The sequence below is a fragment of the Nomascus leucogenys genome, chromosome 2, assembly GCF_006542625.1.
Source record: "Nomascus leucogenys isolate Asia chromosome 2, Asia_NLE_v1, whole genome shotgun sequence".
Classification (NCBI taxonomy): Eukaryota; Metazoa; Chordata; class Mammalia; order Primates; family Hylobatidae; genus Nomascus; species Nomascus leucogenys.
In genome coordinates this window covers 70931965-70941404 of record NC_044382.1, presented here as the reverse complement: position 1 = coordinate 70941404, position 9440 = coordinate 70931965, and the positions used below count along the sequence as shown (strand labels likewise).

The 9440-nt window shown below is 38.1% G+C and overlaps 1 long non-coding RNA gene across 1 annotated transcript in view; it reads left to right on the top strand.

Annotated features, from left to right (window-relative positions):
* The first annotated feature begins 215 nt into the window (after nucleotides 1–215).
* The window catches only part of LOC115830990, a 61776-nt gene continuing 52551 nt past the window's right edge, over nucleotides 216–9440 (top strand). Inside the window, exon 1 of the long non-coding RNA XR_004026537.1 lies at nucleotides 216–2371. This is a non-coding gene — a long non-coding RNA (uncharacterized LOC115830990). The remainder of the gene's footprint in view (nucleotides 2372–9440) is intronic.

Sequence of the window (9440 nt, the reverse complement as noted above, 5' to 3'; positions counted from 1 at the left end):
TACTTATCACCAATTTTGTTAGGGATCTTAGGGAAATTCCTGGATCTTGTATTCACTGGCAATTGTATAAATACTTCCCACAGCTCAGAGACCTAATAGGATGGGGTCTTAGAGAAACATCTGTTGAGCCACAGACTTCTTTGTTACCAAAAGGAAAATGAAAGAAGAAATTTAAATACCACTTCAAGAGAGGTAAATAAATGAGAAATGGGGCTGAGAGGGCGGGTTTTTTTTTAAAAATTCATTAAATGGAAAAATCCCCAAATGTTATTTCTGGTAGATTTCTTAGAAATTAGGGCAGAGGAGCATGCTCGGTCTTCCCACCCTCATCAGGCATCAGTGACAGCTACTTGAACAACTGAGCCCCTAATGTGCATGCTCCCCCACCCCTGAGCCAGTCTCTGCCCTCCTATTCCCTCCTCTTGCTGCCAGGATGCTGATCGCCACCAACTGGCCTCTGGGTGATTTGGCCAATGGAAGGCACCGGTAGAGGGAAGAGAGTGAGGTTAGGATATTTCTTCCTGCTGTCTCCCTGCTTCCCTGCAGAGAGTGTGAAGAAATGACCCTGAAAAGCCTCTGGCAGAGGATTCTTCTTTCAGGATGGTGCCTCCTGCTCAGCGGCCCATCCTCCTCCCCTGGGCTCAAGCTCTCACTCCAGTAACACTCCTTCCTCCTTCTCCATCTTGAGGGGGAGGTTTGCCAGTCAGTGGGTTCTAAGCATATCTCGCTGATTCCCCCCTGACCCTGCCAACACCTCTGTAGGTTGTCCCTTCATTAAAATCTCTCCATTTGAACTATCTGAGTTTAATTCCATTTCCTCCTGGCATCTCAGTGATACACGGTATCAGTACAAAAATCTCACTTCACCTTCAGAACCAACAGATTTGAGACATTTTATCCTCTGTGGAACCATTAGTTATTTCGTCATTGGTTGTATCAGAAAAAAAAATCAGGAATGCAAACCCTTCTTTATTACAAATTCAGATTTGCATATTACCAATGTTATATATTTTAAACAAAGCTATTCATCATAAGTTTTAAAAATTAACTACTGGAATAGTTAATGAATCTGAATGTAATTATGTAGCTTTCATAATATTAAAGTAGAAATACTAAAAGAAGTATTTCTTAAAGAAGCAAATGCTCAATCTCCAAGTAAATTTTATTCTATGCTCTTCCAGTATAAGAATATGTTAATATCTTGAGAAATGTCGTATTATTTTGTGAACTCATAAAGCTATTTTGAGTTTTTGTAAAATGAAAACCTTACCAAAATGTGTTTTATTATTGGAAAGCTTGACCATTACTGCTATTTAATTTTTTGAGCATGTAAACTTTATTTGTGCATGTTTTCAACAAAGAAGGATTTTATTGTTATTACATAAAATAGGTGATTTCTAGATTTTAAAATCACAAATTGAAAGCAAGGCACAATAAAGTGTATTTCAAGATATAGGTACTTAGGAGGCATCCTTTTAGTCATCCGTTCAGTGTCGCCATCTATTTTACACCTACTGTCTACTATTGTTTGAGGTCCTTGCCAAAGTATTGCAGGCTCGTTAGGAAACATAAAACAATTAGAAAGTAATCTTTGACAAGTAAGCTATCTATAAATGGCAGTGAGGGGTAGAATACATTCAATGAAAATATCTATTTAATCCTAGTATTTACTGGTCTAGAAGAATAGGCTGAGTAAATTAGTATTTCTCTGGCTGTGGTGGTAACACATTGCATGCTATAACAGTTTTAAGTAATTACAGGTACATTGAAATTTATCTATGGCTTTGTCATCATATTCTAAAATGTCATGAGTACTTTTTTCTGACCTCAATTACTATGAAATTGGTTTCCAATGTTTAATTAACCAAGAATATCAAGATTATAGTGTATTATTAAGGTGAGACTTCTGTAGCCTTTTCAATAAAGACCAGAATTTTGGAGTGCCTTGAACCTTAATCATTGATCCTTAATTCTTATTAAGTCAACTGCCTACCTTTTAAAGACTGAGGCCCAGGAAGAGTAAGTTTCTCAGACAATGCATACAGTACAGTGCTTCTTGGGTATTGGCTCTAAGACTAGATGCAAAGAAGGGCTAAAATCCCATTTCATTGCTCACTAGGTGAGAACCCTTTGTTAAGCTGTGTAACCTCTGTGCATAGTTTCCTCATCAGCAAAGTCAGAAAAAGTATGTACCTGAAGGACTGATTGTAAGGCTGGGATGAGAGAATCCATGTGATCAGCCCTCACCAACAGGTGCTGCCCAGTTCATGAGTGCTGCTGTTGTCCTGCCCAAGTACCCAGCTTGTAGAGTGCTGGAGTTAGAGTCCCAGGGGTGTTCTCCACAGCTGCATGCTTGATCCAGGCCTATCAGGTGAGTTGGCTCTTTGCTAGTGGTTTTTCTTCTCTTGCTGTACAAAAGTCCAGACAATAATGTCTTTCTTTCATTTTTACAGATATATTCCATTGAAAGTCCTCATTCTCAAATTTAAAACAAAGACTCTTTGTGTACCTCAATAGCAATGCACACACAATTGGCTTCACAAACATACTGTACATTTCTTTTTTTCATATTTATTCAACAAATGTATATTGACTACCCACCATGTGACAGGTGTTATTTGTTGGCGGAACCAGGCATCATCAGCAAACAAAACTGACAAAGCTTCCTGCCCTCTGTGGAAGGCATCTGAGGAAGAGACTGGATTTTGTAGCAACATGTTTTTCTCATTATAAACTTTATCATTAGAATACTAAAGCCAAATCATCCCCCATCTCTTTGATCAGGGTACCCACCTAATCCAGGCAGCTACACAATTGTGAGAGCCTTTGTTTTTTTCTGCTGAAACATCCTTAAAAGGATACCTCACAACCCAAGATTTGGCTTTTCTTAAATATGATTTTTAATTTTTTTCGTTTCTATCTAGAGATTTAATTGGAAATGGAAAATCATCAATTTTCCAATTAAATGTTCCAATCAACATTATACCTTTTGGGTTGTCATTGTCATTTTTAAGTTTAAGCAACTATAAGGATTTTGAATCTGGCTGCCTGTAAATTAAAGGTGAAAGTAATCATTGTGTTGCATTGGTACATTTTGTCAATTGAGAGTGGTTTCCTTGTTCTTAGTGTATGAAAAGTTTATTTTTCTAATGTAGATTAATAAAGGAGATAAAGAAAAACAAAACGAATGATTTTTGTGGATGAGAAAAGAACCATTTCCTCAAGGATTAAATAAAATTCATACCTTTTGTTTCTTTTGAAAAGTTTTTTTAAATAAATTTTAATGTGTCCTTTAAATATTCCTTTAAAAATATATCCTATTTTAAAATGGACTCTCTGAGAGAAGGAATTGATACCTGTGTTTGAAATCAAAAATAGCGTGCATAGAGACTGTTTTTCTAGTTGGTTGAAGCTTTTTTCCCTCTCCTTTACATCAGTGAACCAGCATCTTGCCCTTCAGACCCTACAGCACACTCTTGGGCTCTTGAAGTGTATGACATATCCTCCTTGGAGGATCGGCCGTGTCGTCGCTCTCATGACCACGTGAATTCTTCTGTATGTCTTTTCTCACAGCTGAGTACTCTCTTCCTGACCCCCTTGTGGAGTGGGGAAAGGAGGCTGTGACATTGTGCTTGTGCAAACATAATTGAGAGCTTTCTGAGTCTCCTGCATCTTCATAAATGATTTTTTGTTTTATGCTGGGACAGTAGTTCTTTAAATAGAATATTCTCCCATGGAAATCGCCCACAATGCTGAGAGTACACCTTGCAAAAGGTAAGTCTAGAATATAGGGTGCCTCCTCAGCATTGCCCAGAAGCTGAAGTTAGGACTCTCTAGAATACCAAAAACAAATTTATAGCAGTTCATTAATGTAAGGAATTATGAAAACTGTGTGCCACCATTATCCACAGATGAAACAGAGCCACCACGCAAGCACAGACACAAAGCCCTGAAGATGAAGCCATTGATGGGGCTCTCATTTATTCTGTAGAAACCCACTTGCCTGTTTTTGAACCAGTTTTCTTTAGATCATGTGTTTCACTGTGCAACCAAAATGGTGTTTATATCCTAGTCACTTGGCAAAAATTCTGTCATTGCTTCGGGGAGATCCATTTTAGGCCTGAAGCATGGAGCTGGTGATAGATGGGATTTGGTACTTCCGAAGAAAAGACCCTACTGCAAATTTAGAGAGTTAATTTTTTCTTTTGTTCCCCATAATATTGTTGCTAGATAGAACTACCTTTTTTGACTAGAAGTTAAATATAGCGGCCTAAATCAGTTTGGTAACTCCCACTCATTCTAAATGAGAACATGTTTGTTTTTCTCCAATGAGATGAGAAATATTTGAGGTGCTTCATGATATATCTCTATCACCCACTGCATTTTTTCATTTGATGTATATTTCCCCATGTATTTGAGATAATTTTCAAATAATTGCCCTTTAGAAATCTACTTGATACTAAATGTAAAAAAAAAAAAGCAAGATGCAAAATTATTATAGGATGCATTTACAGAAATTACAAAATTTCTATAAACTATTTATGGAGGAAGACTTATAGAGTATATGTCAACACATTGCTTTATTGTTGTCCTTTGTTATGAGTATGGTTTTTTGAAACCTGCTTTGTACTTTTGGTGTTTTCTCACCATTGGTACAATTGAGGCATTTTTCCCTCTTCTTCAACCTTGCAAATCACACGTGAGGATGCTCATAGAAAGGCTTCTCAGACAGGCTGTTGTTTTGCTTTCACCAATAAATCATTTATAATTAGAAGTAGAAAACTATTCTTTCCAGTGCAAATACATCCCTTTCAAAAGCAGTTCTCTTTTTTGTGAATGATGTCTAGTGTCTAAGAAACTAGGGTAACCTTTATTATATGCATTGCTGTAATCAAAGCATTGTTTTGTGAGGTGAACTCAAGGTTACATGTTTAAGAAAAGCGTCGAGTTAATTCCATTAGGAAAACTGTCTTATTCATAAACCTTTAGCCATTGGAAAAACACCATTAGGAGGCCACACAAGTGTGTATAGCTGGATAGAATTTGACAACTGGCAAAACAAAACAATAGCCTACAATTGCAGAGTGCTGTCTGTTTAAAAACCAACATATCTTTCACCAACAAATACATATTCACCTCAACATGAGACTTTCATGTGGTTATTAATATCAAATTTTTGAATGTCCAAATTTTGGAGTGTAGTCTAGCAGAGGTAAACTGATTTGCCTAAGGTCCTTCAACTGACAGAGGTAGAATTATTTTCTCTCTCCTGGCTCTAAAAACCTGTCCAGATTCTCTTGCAACATTGTCCTTCAAAAACACACTTACGCTGACTCCAATGCTGGTGATGTCATGCTTTAGCTAGTAGTTAGCTGTGACTTAACTTTAAATATGGAATCGTTTTTTCCTATTAAGCAATGAGGTTTAGTTTGAAAATTCTTAGAGATGATAAACCCCTCTCCTTTTTTTCTTCCTTCTCCTCTTTTGTCCTGAACAATGTTCCATATATATTACTGCCAGAAACAGATTCTTGACATTCCTGTTATGCTTTTCCACACCTTGTAATCATTTCTACAATTGTATTTCCACTTTTAAAAAATTGTTACAAAGATGCAGAGAGAAAAGAGGAAAGCCAAGGAATAAACTACAGGCAATTATGGGATATTTTTGTGATGTGACGTTTTGGGAACTGAGGCAGCATCACTGATACTGCACTACATTTTAATATCTAGATTTTAATCTTTTGTATGAAGATAAAATTCACATGCCTTAAACCTGACCACAACATAATAGGGCATTTATTTTTCTAATTTTCATACCATCCACATTTCTTAACTATAAGAAGAATGCTTATGTTGTACCAGGTTATATGATATTGCCAAGAAGTAAATGTGTACAATTTACTAATACATCCTTTTGGAAAATGTGTATTAATAACATATTAAGGAGTAAATTGACGTTGTGCAAAGTGAGCCCGTGAGTTTAAATGTATGGATTGTACACCTTGCTCTTCCCAATTGCAGATTTAACAGGATTTGATGACCTAATGAGTTTATTTCTGAATGATTTATATTTCTTTGTCAGTTCAGTGATTTAGTATTTTAAATATTTTTAAATCACATTTTATTGAGATATACTGTTACTGTTTCTTTCCCATCACTTAACAAAGTTAAGTCACTCCTCTCCCACTCCACTTTTGTACCTACCAATGTTTTTTTCACAGTTACAGGCTGATTGGCTTGACATGTCTTAGGATACCACCCAAAGAGAGCTTCATTTTATAAATACCAAGCTCATTTTCCTAAATATTTTCAAAAAGATAGATTTATCCTTATATGGTATATTCAGATTAATAATTTCGGAAAGGGTCATGTGACCATGGTATTACATGGCTGTGGAAGTCCCTCCAAGATCTTGTTTTGGGATAGAAGGACTCAGACATCCAAACTTTTAAATTAGTGAACTTATTAAATTCTAAAACTTTGTAACAGTGTTAATTTGAGAAGTATAATATTTTGCTTAAGGTATGTTTTGCTTTGCAAAATGCATCTCCTTCATTTTCATATTATGTTGGAAGCTTAGCATGAAAGAACGTGCCTCAGAGGAAACCATAGGTAAGCATACTTTAACAAAAGTTAGTGTCATCATGTTTGTGTCTTTGCCTGCAGTTTTTTAAGTGTGTAATGTTTAATGTTGATTTGGCTATCAAATTACATTTTCTTTTTTTATTTTATTCTATTTTTTTTATTATTATACTTTAAGTTTTAGGGTACATGTGCACAATGTGCAGGTTTGTTACATATGTATCCATGTGCCCTGTTGTTGTGCTGCACCCATTAACTCATCATTTAGCATTAGGTATATCTCCTAATGCTGTCCCTCCCCGCTACCCCAACCCCACAACAGTACCCGTCAAATTACATTTTCTTTTGTTAAAAAATTCTGTAAATTAGAAATGTACTGAATCATTTATTTAGCAGACTGAAGGTGGGTAATGATGGCTGAACAGGTTTAAGCCACAGTAATTTGAAAATGTAAATACATAAAATAATGTCCTTTCTCTTCCACTCAATGTTTCTTCACCAAATAAAGTCCAGCCTGCTCTGAATTCGTTGCCAGTAGGAACAATGTTACAGTGAATCATGGTTTAATATACCTTGAAAATGGCACATCTGTTCTGTGATAGCATACCAATTTTAGTCTCTTTATAAAATATGAAGAGTTTGTCAACCAGAATAATCTAGAACCTGGCAATTCAAATACCATTCGAAGCAAATGTTTTATCTAATAACTAGAACTAAATGTTAGGCCTCATGACAGTTCAACATTTACTAAACAAGTTTAATAACAGGGTAAGCCCTCAGTATCCAGATATAAAGTGGGTACTTTTGTCTCAGCTTACAGGTGAGAAAACAAAAGTTGAATAGATCGCCCAGGGTTCTGCTGGAACGTGTTAAGCAGGGATTTCAGCCTGTTCAGTCGGACTCCAGAAGTTGTGTTCTTAACCATTAGCAACACATCATCCCAGGCAGGCCCTACATGAGCTTCATAACCAATTATATGCTGGATAGTATTATCCCTATTTCACAGATGGCAAAACTGAGGTCCAGAGACTTTAAGTGACCTACCCAAAATTACAGTCATGAGCAGAGGCACTGGGATGTAGGGTCTTGACACTCTACCTCACGTGGTCCTCTTTCCTGTTTTGGGTAGTTCTCCACTACCACTACTCATTTCTGATGCTGCAAAGGCTGTGTTTTATACATTTCTGTTTCTGGCTTGGAACGAAACACTCTCTGGGTCTCTGCTTGATCAGTGGCCCCTCTAAACTGCACCTCACTACAGCAGGGATGGCATAAGATACTTCTTCACACAGCATCTTTTTGTTCCCACCTCACATCCAGAGCTGTAACAGGTAGAACCAGCCAAATGTCAAAGAGATGATTTGTCTTGTCACCACTAGTTTCCCTTTTCTCTGCCTTATATGTAACAGGAATATTCTTTAGTTCCCCCTTATGTTCTAAAGCACCTCCTCGACCTAAAAATAGAAAAGGAGTTGTGAGTCATTTACACGTTAGTGTGAATATGCTCTTGTGACTTTGCCAAGGCTGTTGTGCCTAACCCTTTTAATCTAACAGCAGAATGAGAGTCTCTGGACTATCCTGGCTCCTTCCCTGAGAAGAATGAACTGGGAATTGTTGGTCTAGACATCAGGACTACCAGAGACCTATTGCTCAGAGATGCTTGGGCTGTACAATTGCTGTAGATATGGCATCTGGAGCAGCCTTTTCTAAGCAATGGCATTATCAGTCCAGGCTCTCTCGCTCTTTCCATCTCTCCACCAGGTGGACTCTTGCCCTCCACCCCTTCCAACTTGTCAGTGATTCAGAGAACATTCTCCATCCTTCCAGTGATTACATTCCTTCATCTTGCTGGGGCGCCAATTCAGTGATGGAGCGGCTCTTGGGAGCAGTCTCGGCTTATAGTGCAGCTCTCTGCTACCTTCAACAGGCTAGTATTCGGGGAGCTTAGATGTGACTGGTTGTATGCACGTGTGTGTATGTGCATGTGTGCAGAGCAGTAAGAGCTTTCGAAGTAGGTGCTTGAGGAAGCCTCAGACATCCAGCCCCATTACTGGGGCAATGTGTTACTTGGGTTTTTCCAGAAACAGACCTGAAGACCAGGATTCAAGTGCCAGTGGTATATTTGGGATGTGACCCCTGCAGTGCTGGTAGGAGAGTGGAGAAGTGAGACAAGGAAAGGAAGGCTGTTAAGGGGCATGTTAGGAGGTCATTCACCACCGCAGGTAGCCCGCTGAGGACCTCTGGGAGCAAGTGTGGCGCACAAGCCTCAGCATTACTGCCCTGTGCCTTGAGGGGTAAGGGATGAGGATTTTCCCCACCAATTCCCTGTAGTCCTTGGTGAGAGCTTCTGGGGTGGAGGTTAAGGTCTTTAGGTCAGAGAAATTTTCTTTAGTTTCGGAAAAATCTTTCAGGCCAAGGTCCAGACATTCACTGGAACACACTGAAGTGGTTAGGTCCAAGGGCTGTAGGCAGAGCTCCCAAATCCATCTTGCAGAGGTGTTTCAGGTGGAAGGAGTAGAGACAGCCTTCTCTGCTCCACACTGTCTTCAGCAAGGGTTTCTGTGTCTGTGCATTGAGGATTAAATTATTCACATGGTTAGAGAAGCCCATCACCACTGATAGTTATTGTAGGTATGGAAAACTAACGACTAAGAAGGGAGAAAAATATACCAAGCAGTTGGCTTGCTGAACACAAGTAAAGACTCTTACAGTCACTAGTGTGAACTGCTTATTATCAATGTCTGATTACAGTGCTGCATACTAGCGATTATGCATGTCATTAAATGTGCAGATTAACTTTGTTGTAAAATTTATGACAACATTAAATTTTATTCACATGCTCAGCCTTCATAATTT